Below are 14,736 nucleotides of genomic sequence, written 5' to 3' on the forward strand. Positions count from 1 at the left end.
CACACCACCGAATTAATGTGCTTAGTGTGGCCGTATACATTCGACTTTATACAATCTGTTTCCAAAATTCGAATTCTATAAATTTGGATTAATCCCGTAGTGTAGACATACCCTTAGAGCAGAGGAGAATTGCTGTGGAAGGTAATTGATTCAATATTACAACCACTTTTTATGCTGTCATTAACAGCACAAAGTTGCACAAGTACAACTGGTGCATTAATGACTGAAATACAGTCTCCATATTGCTGCTGAAAAGCTACATAGCTCTTATCATGTCTGTCTGTTGATCTGCTTTCTTTAACAGCAGCACTTTCCTGTAAAAATTGGCCATATAAGCACACTGAAAATGAGTGGTAGCAGAGAACACAGCAATTCACCTATATAGATTCAAAATGGCCCCTATGTTTTCCACTCAGTTGACTATTAAAATAGATCTTCTCTCCACACTCACTGCAAGTGGAAGACCTATGGAGGAGCCATAGAGTGCTCACTGGCTCTCAAGTGCCTCCTTCTTCACAGTTCCACCACTACTATTAGTGAATGGACAAATGGTATAACGAAGATGGGAAAATGTTCCAGACATAAAGTAGGGGGCTAAAACAGTTGTATAGCTCAGTTCCACTGTAACATTACAATCCAACTGAAAATGGATTCTGAACTCAGTTATAACAGCTATAAATCCAGAGTAACTCCATTGATTTCATTGGAATCTGGCCGGGCACTTTCAAATTCTGCACTGACAACATCAACAGGCTAAAACACAACACTATCTCTTTTAATTCAGCATGAAAACCTTTTCTCAATATGCTTTGTCCACTTGCCAAATTTGAAGCCAATGATTTTTAAAAGTTGGAGGTGCTTTTCCCTCCATTATCCTGATTGATATTTCTCACACTACGAGCAACATACATTTTAGTGCTTTCCTTTAATATTTTCTGAAAGGTCTGAGCCTGGGAAGACTTTGCCTTTAAGCCAAATGTTACTGGTGTCAAGATAAGACATCCAAACTTTCAAGGACAGAGACAGTTTCAGAACAGGCATCTCTTCTGTATAGCTTGCATTGATTTGGTGCCATTCAGCTACATGGCACCAAATGTGCTTTACAAATACATTGACTTCATTAGAAGTTTAGGGCACTCAGTACTTTGCAGTAAGGTTTGAGCCAACACTCACAGAAAGCAATTGAAAGATTCCTATTGACTTCAGTGAGCATTGGATAGGGCCTAGGAACTTAGCACCTTGCAGGATTGAGCCAACAAGAGTAACTTTGCCTACCAATGAAATGAACCAGCTATTTAACAGCACATCACTGGGTACAATTCTCAATTGCTTTGCACCTTGCATTGTCACTTACATGCATGCAAAATGAATGTAAAAACTAACTACTATTCTGATTTATTAGCATTCTCCACTCATTTAGCAGAAGTGGCATTGATGAGACAGAGTGCAAAGCAGTGGTGAATCAGACCTGTTCTGCTTGTCTTTGCTTTAGATTAGGAGTAGGCAACCTTTCAGAAGTGGTGGGCCGAGTCTTCATTTATTCACGCTAATTTAAGTTTTCGCGTGCCGGTAATACATTTTAACGTTTTTAGAAGGTCTCTTTCTATAAGTCTATTATATAACTAAACTATTGTATGTAAAGTAAACAAGGCTTTCAAAATGTTTAAGAAGCTTCATTTAAAATTAAATTAAAATGCTGATCTTACGCCACCAACCTGCTCAGCTCGCTGCCAGCCTGGGGTTCTGTTCAGCTAAGCCGGCAGCGGGCTGAATAGGGCCTGCGGCCAAGCTTCTGCCTCCTGCCCCCACAGGGGAGAGCAGTGAGCGGGGCGGCTGAGTGGGGCTGGGGGCCGGGACCATGTCAGGGAGCTGCGTGCCTCTCAAAATTGGCTCGCATGCCGTGTTTGGCACGTGTGCCATAGGTTGCCGACCCCTGCTTTAGATGCTGAGACAATGAGCCAGGCTGGAGTTTTAGCAGAGCATACGGTTCCTGATGGTGGACTTCTGTGGCTGAATCTTCTAATATTGATATTTGATAAACCAGAGCTTTAATATTAACTGAATGTTTCCTGTAGTGGAAACAGTCCTCAGCACAGAAATGCTGGGCTAAAAACCAGCTAGAACCAGACAAATCAAATAAATGAATGTGCATCCCTTACTAGACATATTTTCTCCCTCTACTGCTAGCTGGATGAACTGTTATAATTCCAAAAGGCAACAACACAGGCTGGATTATTTCCACCATGCTCTCTCCCTTCTTTGCAGACATGGTCCTGAAGCATAACGTCTGTTCCAAAACTCCATTTGGGGGAAGTCTGGATCCATCTGTGACTTCGGAGCTTTTGGCTTATAGACCTTTATTTCTTAGTAATATTAATGCTGTTGGCCTTTTTCTCTGAATGGATTCACCCAGACAAGCATAGTACCATAGTTTTATAGGGCAGCAACATGCTCATTACTTCTTTTGTTATTTATTAATAGCGCCCTACCAAATTTGCGGCCTGAAAAACGTGTCATGGACTGTGAAATCTGGTCTCCTGCCATGAAATCTGGTCTTTTGTGTGCTTTTACCCTATACTATACAGATTTCATGCGGGAGACTAGCGTTTCTCAAATTGGAGGCCCTGATCCAAAAGGGAGTTGCAGGGGGATCACAAAGTTATTTTAGGGGGTTGCGGTATTGCCACCCTTACTTCTGCACTGCCTTCAGAGCTGGGCAGCCGGAGAGCAGCAGCTGTTTGCCGAGTGCCCAGCTCTGAAGGAAGCACCCCACCAGCAGCAGCGCAGAAGTAAGGGTGTCAATACCATACCATGCCATCCTTACTTCTGCGCTGCTGCTGACAGCGACTCTGCCTTCAGAGCTGGGCTCCTGGCCAGCAGCTGCTGTTCTCCAGCTGCCTAGCTCTGAACGCAGCACTGCCGCCAGCAGCAGCGCAGAAGTAAGGGTAGCAGTACTGCAATGCCCCCTAAAACCTTGCAACCCCTCTCTCCCCCCAAAACTTCTTTTTGGGTCAAGACCCCTACAATTACAACACTATGAAATTTCAGATTTAAATAGCTGAAATCATGAAATTTATGATTTTTAAAATCCTCTGACCATGAAATTGAACAAAATGGACCTAGTTATTAATAATACTGGCAAATCCCAATATGTGAATTTCAGATTATCTGAAATGTATGTCTGCCCCCCAAAATCTGAAATTCATAAAAGGTTCTATCCTGCAAGGTGCTGAGCATTCTGGCCCCGATCCAGCAAAGTACTTAAAATTGTAACCTGCTGGGCAATACTCCTATAGGATATCAGGATTGGATAGGACTTCAGGAGGTCATCTAGTCCAACTCCCTGCTCAAAGCAGAGCCAATCCCCAAACAGACTTTTACCCCAGTTCCCTAAATGGAACCCTCAAGGATTGAACCCACAACCCTAGGGTTAGTAGGCCAACACTCAAACCACTGAGCTATCCCTGCCTACATGGTCACAGTTGTCACCACAATGTGCTTTGCTGGATCAGGGTCAGAATGCGCAGTGCCTGACAGGATCAAGCCCACAGAAACAAAATTTCCTCTATTTAGCATTGAAGGTTGATGTACTGTAATAATGTACAAAGGGAAATCCATTTCCACCCATAGCACTGGTGTCAAAGTAGAGAGCAGGGGGAAGAATAGGAACAGCAATCAATGTAAGGAATATGGGGTCAGGCCTCTTGACTTTGGAAGAAAACATCACAGGCATCTACTTCCAGCTTTCCCCAGGGGTACTCCATCCCCGCTCCACCCCAAGGCCCTGCACCCCTTCCCCCACAGCCCCACCCTCGCTCTGCCTCTTCCCACCCAAGTGTACCCTGCCCTTTCTCTGCCTCTTCCTGCCCCTTCTGAACAGCTGATTGGTGGTGGGTGATGATTGGTGGTGGGTGGGAGGTGCTGGGGGGAGGAGGAGGAACTGATCAGCAGGGCCCACTAAATAGCTGATCGGCAGGTAGTTGGTGGATGCTGAGCACCCACTATTTTTTTCTGTGGGTGCTCCAGCCCCAGAGCACCCACAGAGTTGATGCCTATGGAAAACATAGTATTGTACTGTGAACAAAATGTCCTGAGTCAAATGCTTCTTCAACTATTTTAACAGAACTGTAACATAAAGAATCAAACCTTTCTGGAGCCCTAATTCTATCATTCTGTGTGGTAAAAGCACATTGCAATTCATAAATATAAATAGACTTGGTGGCAAGTTTCCCTGACAACCTATGTAATTTTATTAAGGCATAAAAATTACATAATTTTATGATAAGAAGGCATGAATATTCTGCATACGGTAAAGGAGCATTAAGGGTAGCAGGATTAACATGTAGGAAAATGAACTCCATAAAGGTTGCTTGGATTGTCATTGGTGGACAACACCAGGGACAGAGCATTGGAGACTATGTAGGGATCACCAGTTACGCCTTTGCCATGTTTACTATTTTACTGTTATGCTTCAAGTAAAGCACAAGCTAGATCAGGTCCTACATAATTTATATGCAAAAGAAATGCAATACTTGGTAAATAATATTGCTGTACATAAAATGTACTCTTGGATATTATTTTATTTCTTTGAGGATTCTTCTTATAGTACTTTGATACTGAGTTTCAGTTATAGTGTATTTGTTCAATTAGAAGTTTGCCTTCAAAATTAGTCACATTTATCTGTGATTTGACTAAGGCCTGGTCTACACCTAAAAACTTAGGTCAGCCTAGCTAGCTACATCACTCAGGGCTGTGAAAAATTTCCCCCCCTATGACCATTATTTGGTTGACCTAACCCCCGGTGTAGATGCAGCTAGGTTGACAGAAGACTCCTTCTGTTGATCTAGCTATAGCCTCTCAGAGAGATGAATTACCTACATCAATGGAAAAAACCCTTCTGTCGATGTAGGAAGTGTTCACACTACAGCGGCAAAACTGCAGTGCCACAGCTGTGCTGTGGTAGTGGCTGTAGTGTAGACATACGCTTAGTTAATATATCAGACTTCTCTGGGCTCTGAAGAGGCATGGTAACCACCGGCAGCTATTTACAACAATACTGGCAGGTAAAAAACAAAGCATTTTAAAATGTTTTCTCCCCTATTTTGCAAACAACGCTGTAGATCAGTAGTGGGCAACCTGCGGCCTGCGGGCCGCACGCGGTTCATCAGGGTAATCCGCTGGCGGGCTGTGAGACAGTGTTTACATTGACCGTCTACAAGCATGGCCGCCCGCAGCTCCCAGTGGTTGCAGTTCACCATTTCCAGCCAATGAGACCTGCGGGAAGTGGTGGCCAGCACGTCCCTACGGCCCCCGCTGCTTCCCGCAGCTCCCATTGGCCGGGAATGGCGAACCGTGGCCACTGGGAGCTGTGGGCGGCTGTGCCTGTGGATGATCAATGTAAACACAGTCTCGCGGCCCACCATTGGACTACCCTGATGGGCTGCATGTGCCGTGGGCCGCAGGATGCCCACCACTGCCATAGATGATAAAAGTGTATTTGCGTCTCACGGTTTATGCTGGAAGGAGGATTTCACTTCGCAATTTCCCCTAATTGGACAATGAAAATAACCCAATCACTTTCTAGTCACTTTCATTTTCTGTCTATCTGCTCCCCAGATGCTGCAATGATTGTTTTGCAAATACATCAGGGGCTGTGTGTTTATCTTTTTAAAAACGGTTTTCATGGTAATTTTTTTTAATCGTGGAAAGGAACAACAAAAGGCACAAAGAAATTTCCTTTTCTTCCTTTCCAGGATCTTGGTCTATTTTGCTGTTCTGATCAGCTCATGTCCGCTTCTTCCTTTGTGCTCCCTGAATTTCTCTGATTGCCTCAGCAGGATGCAAAGGGCATCCGCTGCTGCTGCAATCCCCACTGAGTACTTTGGTCTGCGTTCACTCTGAAACAGTCAGTTTAAATCCTCAGGAAGGTCTGGCTGCCCAGTTGCAAGAAGCACAGAATGACCATATGTAACCCCCAAGGAGCTTACTTGGTTCCTGGGTCTGTGTGCTTGTCACTCAGGGGAGGCGCTGCCCCTGCTCAGAACGGAGGCCAAGGGCAGACTCAGAGTCTGCTGAGCAACCAAGAGGGAAAGAGACTATTTTGAACAATAGAGGCCCCTGTTGGCTCGAGGGGAGGAGGGGAGCGGTGGTAGAAGAGTGCCTGTATGGCCACCTGCGCACCTGTTCAAAGGAGGAGCAGTGTCTGAGAGAAAGCGGGAGGGGGGGTAGAGTCGAACAATTGACAAGTATAAGCCCTCGAAGAAGAGCTAGCCCAGTGGCTCTCAAACTTTTGCACTGGTGACCCCTTTCACATAGCAAGCCTCTGACTGTGACACCCCTTATAAATTCAAAACACTTTTAAATATATTTAACACCATTATAAATGCTAAAGGCAAAGCGGGATTTGGGGTGGAGGCTGACAGCTCGCGACCCCCCATGTAATAATCACACAACTCCCTGAGGGGTCCCAACCCTCAGTTTGAGAACCCCTGAGCTAGCCTGACCAACAGGAAGTGAGATACTTGCCCCTAGGAGTGTTGTGAGCAGGGAAAAGCCATTTTTGGAGGAGTCTGGAGCCAGCCACTGAAAGGGAAGGACTGGCTCCGGGGTGAGCTCCTGAGTCCCAGGCCTGCATGCAGGGTTCCCCTGAGAACTGGCTTCTGGGTACCTGGAAGCAATAGCCGTAAGCCTTGTCCTTTCCCTCGTCAAGGTAACTCCCCAGTGTATGGAATTCTGCTGGGAAAACTCCCTACCCTACCAGACTGGGTTAGTCCTCCAGCTCCTAAATACATGCAGCTACCACGTGGCAAGTACTGCTTTTGCTGCTAGTGCCAGGCTGCTGGGAGGGTATCTCAGTGCTAGGGCAGGAGATTAGAATTTGAGTTATTACAATTTGCACCTTGCATCCCTTAGTGGTGAGGGGAAATCTCAGGAACAGAATCAGTCTCATTCCTGCAGGATGGGGATTCCTGACAGCAGTGATCATTAGCCCCTCTGCAGTTGCTGAGGAGTCCAGAGTTCATTCATGGAGTTGTGAGTGCACCATCTTTTAGTTAGCTAGTCCGGGAAATTGTTTGGGGGACCCCCTATCCCCTGAACTGTGTCCTCCAGCTGAGGGATAAGGGTTGGAAGATTTTATTTCCTGCTGCCTATTAAACCTGTGGAGGGACTTACCACCTTATCCCATGTGTGAATTTTGTGGGCTGTACTAAACCCAGTCAGCCAAGTTGCTTTGGGACTATAGAAGATATCATTGTTCACAGGTCATCAAGGGCCCCTACAAAGTACATGTACCAATGGGATGCTAAATTTTACTTTTGCTCTATCAGGTCATGGGACTGGGGAAATTCCTGGGTATTATCAGTGTGGGCAGCAGTGATCCTAAGAGTAGTGTTTTACCCCATTATGTTATATTTACTTCCTGTATTACTCTGTTAAATATATGTATTCTGTGTTTGTTATTTCTTGGGCGTCTCCAACTATCTGGCAAGTAAGTGGGGATTTCCCAGTGCTTAGAATTTTTCTCCCAAGCTGACCTGCTGACCTGCCAGAAAGGAGCAAGTGTGTAGGCACCACTGACTAAATTCACATGGGAAGAAAATAAAGAATTTACACCTTGCTGAGTAGAGGTGGGAACCAAAAGAACCCAGGCCTGTCCATCAAATCTCGTAAGGAGACTGATGCTGAAGAAGGTAACTAGGTGGATATGAGCACTACACATATATCTATAGGAGAGAGCACAGAGGGTAGTTGATCTCCTTGCCCAACCAATACTTGGGACCTGATTCTCCTCTCACTTACAAGCATTTTACACCAGTGTAACTCAAACCAACTGTAGTGGAGTTAATCTTGATTTACACCTGCGTAACGGGGCAGAGAATCAGGCTCCGGTCTCTACACAAAATGCCAGTGAGCACTAATGGTGATGTTGAGGTTAGGGACGTGAACTCTTGCACATTAAGAACTTGACTGAGACTCCACCACATCATTTCACATAGGCCACTAAACATCCTTCAGAGAGGGATGAATCTCAGTCATTATCAGTCTTCAGGACAACCTACAGTTAAAGGGGTTTATATCCTATTCCCAATCCCCCTGAGCTCTCCAGCCCACACCTTTAGCACAGTTTTGATGTGTGTAACACTTTAACTACCCTTGTGATGTTTTCTCCTACTTTAAGACGGTTTTGATTAAATGTCTCAGCATTCATTTCCTGCTTCCTAGCCTGGAAATGTGAAGTATCAATTAGGTGGATAGATAGTCAAAGTAATGAACATTTATAATTCAAATCTTCAGGTCACCCTTGATGAGGTTGTGCTCTAGATGTCTTTCTTTCTTTTTTAAGTCTTTTAATAGTTCAGATTTTTCTAATTGCTTTTTAAAAATGGGTAGATGAAAAACACTCATTCCTTTGATATTTACTGAGCTTTTAACAGCCAGCTGTAGCTTCAAATCTCTGTAAATATTTGACATTCAAAGTTACAATTAAAAATATAGCACTTAGGCCTTAAGATGACTTCAGCGCATACATTTACATTCATTACTTTCAACATTTTTTCTCCACTCATAAAACTGCCTGATTAGCCTTCAAAGATTTTGTTGCCAAGAGGGTGCTAGAAGGAGGGGGAAATGTGAGAGGGGGGTAGTGGAAAAAAGGAGAGGGAGTGGTATAGTGATCTGAGGAGAGGCCTAGAAGCCACATGAGATCTTACTCTCACTCTAAAAGTTGACTCTCTGTGGCTTGGGCATGCCTCTAATCTTTCTGCCCCCATCTGTAAAATGGGAATCAGAATTCTGAGTAACATTTTCAAAAGCACCTAAATGATTTAGTTGCCTGAGACTCATTGACTTTCAATGGTGTGTAGGTGCCTAAGTCACTTAGGGCAGGATTTACGAAGGCATTTAGGCACTCAATTGCCAGACTTAGGTGCTCACATCTCAGGTTTGTTCAGGTGCCTAAATTCCAGTTTGAGGCTCCACTATAATCCACAAAACTCCAGCTGAACCCTGTAAGCACCTAAATTCACTTGGCACCTAAGTTTTCAGGGTAAAAGTTCCCTCTGAGCCTAAGTTTCTGTCTCTTTGCATGTGCACTGCTGCCTCCCTCTAAGTGTTCAGATGCCAGTCTCCTGCCTCAGCCACAGAGCAATTCATGAACGAGGGGAAGATAGGTGTTCACCCGCCTAAGTTGCATGCAGGGTCTGATCCAGTAGGCAGCCTCTGAACAGGGGCAGGGCTGGCCTTACCATGAGGCGCACTGAGGCGGCCGCCTCAGGTGCCAGACTGTGTGTGTGTGGGGGGGGGGGGGGGGGGGGGGATGGCGCCACTAGGACCCAGAGTGTAGAAAATTGTGTCTGCTGCTGGTGCATATGTATTCTCTCTGCTCTAGATGCACAGAGATGGTGGAGTGCTGTGCTGGAGGAAGAAGGGCACAAGAGACATAACAGGCAGGCAGGAGAAAAGGTGAGAGGGAATAACAGAACGCAGCAGGAGCTGCAGGGAGAGAGAGGAGGAGGAGCCTCTTATGGACCTCTCTAGCACCCCCAGGAGCCTGGACTGATTAACACCAGCTTCTCAGGGAGCTTCCTGTTTCCTGCTGCTTCCCTGAACTCACTTGAGGAGAACAGGCAGTCAACTGAAGTAGTAGGAGCCAGTTAGACCCTTAAGACACTGATATCCTCCCTCATTCAGGCCCTGCTACCAGTCTGCTTATTTGTCCCCTTCAATTGAGTGTTGAGAGCCACTATAGCTGGCACAGAACAGCAGTCATGGGTGAAAGAAGAAAACGCTCCTCTGGGGCAGCATTCAGAAAAAGAAAGAAAACAAAGGAAGCTTGTCTATCTAAGCAGGAAGGAGCTTTCCTGAGATACATAGACACAAATGTTCACGGTGAGCCTTTTGGCCCCAGTGAGGATGTGAGTGGTGAAGAGATGCCTGATCTTCTAGTTAGTCAGAGTGCAGGTGACCTGGCAGCTACTACAGCATCCATATCTCCATCTCAAATAGATGTAACCATGCACATTCCTGAAGAAAAGTGTAGATCAGAGAAGAGTGTGATGGAGGCGCAAGAAACAGCTGCTGCTGAGTTTAGTTCCTTAAGTCTAGATGATCCAGGACTGTGGACCCACTTGAGCAGTAGCTTGAGGGACTTCCTTGTACTGCATGGGCCACAGCAAGTGAAAAACTTCATGTTCCCCAAACACAATGAGAATAGTTTCCATCCAACACATTACTGGCTTGAAATCCCCAATGGTGACAAACTGGAGAGGCCATGGCTTATGTACTCAAAAACCCAGAACGCTGCATACTGTTTTTGTTGCAAACTCTTCCAGTCTAATGTTCCAGCCACAGTGGGTTCTACAGGAACAAAGGGCTGGAAAAATCTGGCTAGAAATCTGGCACGCCATGAGAAGGCAGCAAATCACCAGAGAGCATTCATTGGGTGGAAAGATCTTGAGATGAGATTACCGTTAAAGGCCACCATAGATGATCAGCATCAAGAGAAGATTGCATCAGAGTCTCTTTACTGGCAAAATGTTCTGAAAAGGCTCATTGCCATTGTGAGAATGCTTGCTACCCAAAACCTAGCACTGCATGGCACTTCAGATCAGCTGTATGTGCCAAACAATGGAAACTTCCTTAAAATTGTGGAGCTGATGGCTGAGTTTTATGCTGTACTCCAGGAGCATCTAAGAAGAGTCACCACCCAAGAAATGTACACACACTGCTACCTTGGAAAAACAATTCAAAATGAGATCATACAGTTATTGGCAACAAAAGTCAAACAGAAGATTGTGGCAGATCTGAAGTCAGCAAAATATTACTCTGTTATTCTGGACTGCACACCTGACATCAGCCATATGGAACAAATGACTTTAATGGTGCATTTTGTAACAACAACAGAACCTAGTGAAAATGCCCCTGCAATGGTGACTGTCAGAGAGCATTTCTAGAATTTATTGACATTGATGATACTACAAGAGCTGGTATGACAAATGTGCTTCTTAAAAAGCTGGAAGATATGGGAATTATGAAAACTGACATGAGAGGTCAGGGCTACGATAATGGTGCCAACATGAGAGGAAAGAACAGAGGAGTGCAGACCTGGATCCAAGAGCTAAACCCTCGAGCTTTTTTTGTCCCATGCAGTTCTCATTCATTGAACTTGGTGGTCAGTGATGCAGCATCAGCTTCTAGTGAGGATCGCTGAATTTTTTAATGTAATTCAAAGCATCTATGTATTTTTCTCTGCTTCAACTCATCAATGGCAAATTTTGAAGCAACATCTGGGAACATCCTATCTGACACTGAAACCACTGAGTGCCACACGATGGGAAAGTCAAGTGGAGGCGATAAAGCCTATAAAACACCAAATTGGGAAGATAGATGATGCCATACTTGCCATTATGGAGAATAATGCTATGACAGGAACTGTTTGTGGGAGAACAGAGGCAGAGGGAAATGGAATCACCAGAAACATACATAACTTCAAATTCTGTGTAGCTTAGTGTTGTAGCATGACATAGTGTTTGAAATAAATGTTGTAAGCAAGAGACTCCAAGGTGTTGATTTTGATATATCTGGAGCAATGGAACAACTGGACAAAACGAAGTCATACCTACAGTCTTACCAGTCAGATGAGGGATTTCAAAACATTCTGAAGAATGTTGGCAGAGGAACTTCACACTGAAGCTATTTTCCCACCCATTCAAGAATACAAGAGTCACCGAAGAAGAAGACATTTTGATTACGAGGCACGGGATAATCCCATAAGAGACCCCAAACAACAATTCAAAGTTGAATTCTTTAACCAGGGGCTAGATTGTGCAATACAGTCAGTTGAAGTACATTTCATGCAGCTCAAGGAACACAGCAGTATATTTGGGATGTTGTATGATATTCCAAAACTCCTCACTATACCTGAAGAAGACCTACACCAGCAATGCAGGGCACTAGAGACAGTGTTGACACATGATAACATGTGCGATATTGATGCGAGTGATTTAGGTGATGAACTGAAAGCCCTTTCAAGATACATTTCATCAGGATCAACTCCAAAGGCTGTTCTGGAATATATGTGCACAAATAAGATGACCACCCTCTTTCCAAATGCTTTTGTTGCTTTGCACATATTTCTAACACTTCCTGTAACAGTTGCCGGTGGAGAACGCAGCTTCTCCAAGCTGAAGTTAATAAAAACACATCTACGCTCCACAATGACACAGGAGAGGCTGGTCGGCCTTGCAACCATCTCAATAGAGCATGAGCTGACCCAGACTGTGGACCTTCAGGAAGCAGTTAAAATCTTTGCAACCAAGAAGGCATGGAAAGCACCACTTTGATTATTCAAACAGATAAAAATGCCAGTGTTTACTATGCAGACAAGAGAAGTTACATTTGCTGATCAGGCGTTTGAAAGTTAAGTATTACTTAAAATTTTTGAACAAGGCATTTTAAGTTGTTAGTTCTCCTTTATTGGGGTAGTTAGCAGAACAGTACCATGAGAGGAGCAGAACAGGAAGAAGGCAGAATTGAGACCTTTCAAAGTTTTGGCCCAAGCGAGGAGGTATGGGGGTATCACTTGAGCTCCCCACCTCAGGTGCCAAAATGTGTGGGCCGGCCCTGAGCAGGGGCATGCAGAAGTGGGGGCAAGCAGGTAATTGTCAGGGACACAGAACTCCTCCAGCCAAAGGGCCACAGTGTGGGGAAGGAGCAAGCTCTTCCAGTCCCTGGGGTTGTGGTGGAGGGAGGAGAGTGAGCTCCTTCTGGCCCTGGTAGGGGATGGGGGGAAGTGAGCTCCTCCCAACCCTGGGGGCCACCTTGGGAGCTGACAGCTCCTCCAACCCTGGGCCTTGGTGGGGGCACAGAACGTGCCCCTCCTAAAGGGATAAAATTTAAATTCCTGCACACACCCCTGCCTCTGAGTACGCTGGATCAGGGCCCATTCAAAATCTGGCTGGAGAAGGTGTCCATCTGATAACTTTTAGCTCAGTGGTTAGATGTGAGAGATCAGGTTTAATTCCCCCTCTCTGCCAGAGGTGGAGAAAGGATTTGAACAAAGGTCTCCGACCACTCAGGAGAGTGCACTAACCACTGAGCTATAGAGAATTCTGATATGGGTATCCCTCAGTCTCTCCTGTTGAAGTTGTTCCTTTCTGGATGGACTCATAGACTTTAAGGCCAGAAGGGCCCATTGTCATCATCCAATCTGAGCTCCTGCACATCTCAGGCCTCAGAACCTCACCCACCCACTCCTGTGACAGACCTAAAACCACTGGTTGAGTTACTGAAGTCCTCAAATCATGATTTAAAGACTTCAAGTTACAGAGAATCCACCATTTACTCTGGTTTATACCAGCAAGTGGCTCATGCTGCAAGGCTCGGCTTAGGGTTGCCAACTTTCTAATTGCCCAAAACTGAACACCTCTGCCCACCCCACTCCTTCCCCAAGGCCTTGCCCCTTCTCTGAGGCCCTGCCCCCTACTCACTCCAGCCCCCATCCCTCCGTCACTCTCCCCCATCCTCATTCACTTTCACTGGGATGAGATGGGGGTTGGGGTGTAGGAGGGGGTGAGGGCTCCATCTGGGGGTTCTGGCTCTGGGGTGGGGCCAGAAATGAGGGGTTCAGGGTACGGGAGGGGGCTCCGGGCTGGGGCAGGGAGTTGGGGTGCGGAAGAGGATGAGGGCTCCAGCTGAGGTGCGGGCTCTGGGGTGGGGCCAGAAATGAGGGGTTATGGGTATGGGAGAGGGCTCTGGTCTGGGGCAAGAAGTTGGGGTGTAGGAAGGGGTGAGGGCTCTGGCTGGGGGTGCAGGCTCTGGGGTGGGGTGGGGAATGAGGGGTTTGGGATGCAGGAGGGGACTCCATGCTGGGGCCAAGGGGTTTGCAGTGCGGGAGGGGATGCGGGCTGCAGGCTCTGGAAGGGAGTTTGGTTGCGGGAGGGGGTTCTAACCTGGGGCAGGGATTTCAAGGTGCGGGCTTCGGCCGGGCAGTGCTTACCTCAGGTGGCTCCCAGTCGGGGGCGCAGCGGGGCTAAGGCAGGCTCCCTGCCTGCCCTGGCTCCACGCTACTCCCAGAAGCGGCCGGCATATCTGACCCCTAGGCAGAGATGCGGCCAGGTAGCTGTGCGCAGTGTGTACTGCCTGTGCCTGCAGACACCGCCATCGCAGTTCCCATTGGCCGTGGTTCCTGGCCAACGTGAGCTGCGGAGCCCGCGCTGGGGGCGGAGGCAGCATTGCCCCTGATTGCCCCTGCCTTAGCCCCGCTGCCCCGCCACCCGGACTTCTAACACCCTGGTCAGCGGTGCTGACTGGAGCCGCCAGCATCCCTTTTCAACCGGGTGTTCCAGTCGAAAACCGGATGCCTGGCAACCCTACTCGGGCTGCGGAGATATTTAATTGCGATGTAGACATTCAGGCTCAGGCTGAAGCCTGACCTCTGGAACCTTCCCACCTTGCAGGGCTCCAGCCCAAGACCGAACGTCTACAGCCCCTTAGCCAAGTCCTGCAAGCCCGAGTCAGCTGGCACAGGCAGCTCTGGGTTTTTAATTGCCGTTTACACATACCCTAAGGGGCACTACCAATAGAACTACAACTAAAATGGCTACCAGAATCCCCTGACCTTATTTCCAGCATGCCTGGAATTAGGGGTGGAGGCAAAAGAAACTAAAAATATCTGCTATGGCCAGTTAGGGAAGCTTCTTCATGGGGTAATCTGGACAAGCAGTCCACTGGACCAGT

At 46.6% G+C, this 14,736-nt stretch overlaps 1 protein-coding gene across 4 annotated transcripts in view; it reads right to left on the bottom strand.

Annotated features, from left to right (window-relative positions):
* GRHL2 (grainyhead like transcription factor 2) overlaps positions 1–14,736 on the bottom strand; it is a 114,663-nt gene that overhangs the window by 32,369 nt on the left and 67,558 nt on the right. The window lies entirely within an intron of this gene.

Source organism: Malaclemys terrapin, chromosome 2 (assembly GCF_027887155.1).
Source record: "Malaclemys terrapin pileata isolate rMalTer1 chromosome 2, rMalTer1.hap1, whole genome shotgun sequence".
Lineage (NCBI taxonomy): Eukaryota > Metazoa > Chordata > Testudines > Emydidae > Malaclemys > Malaclemys terrapin.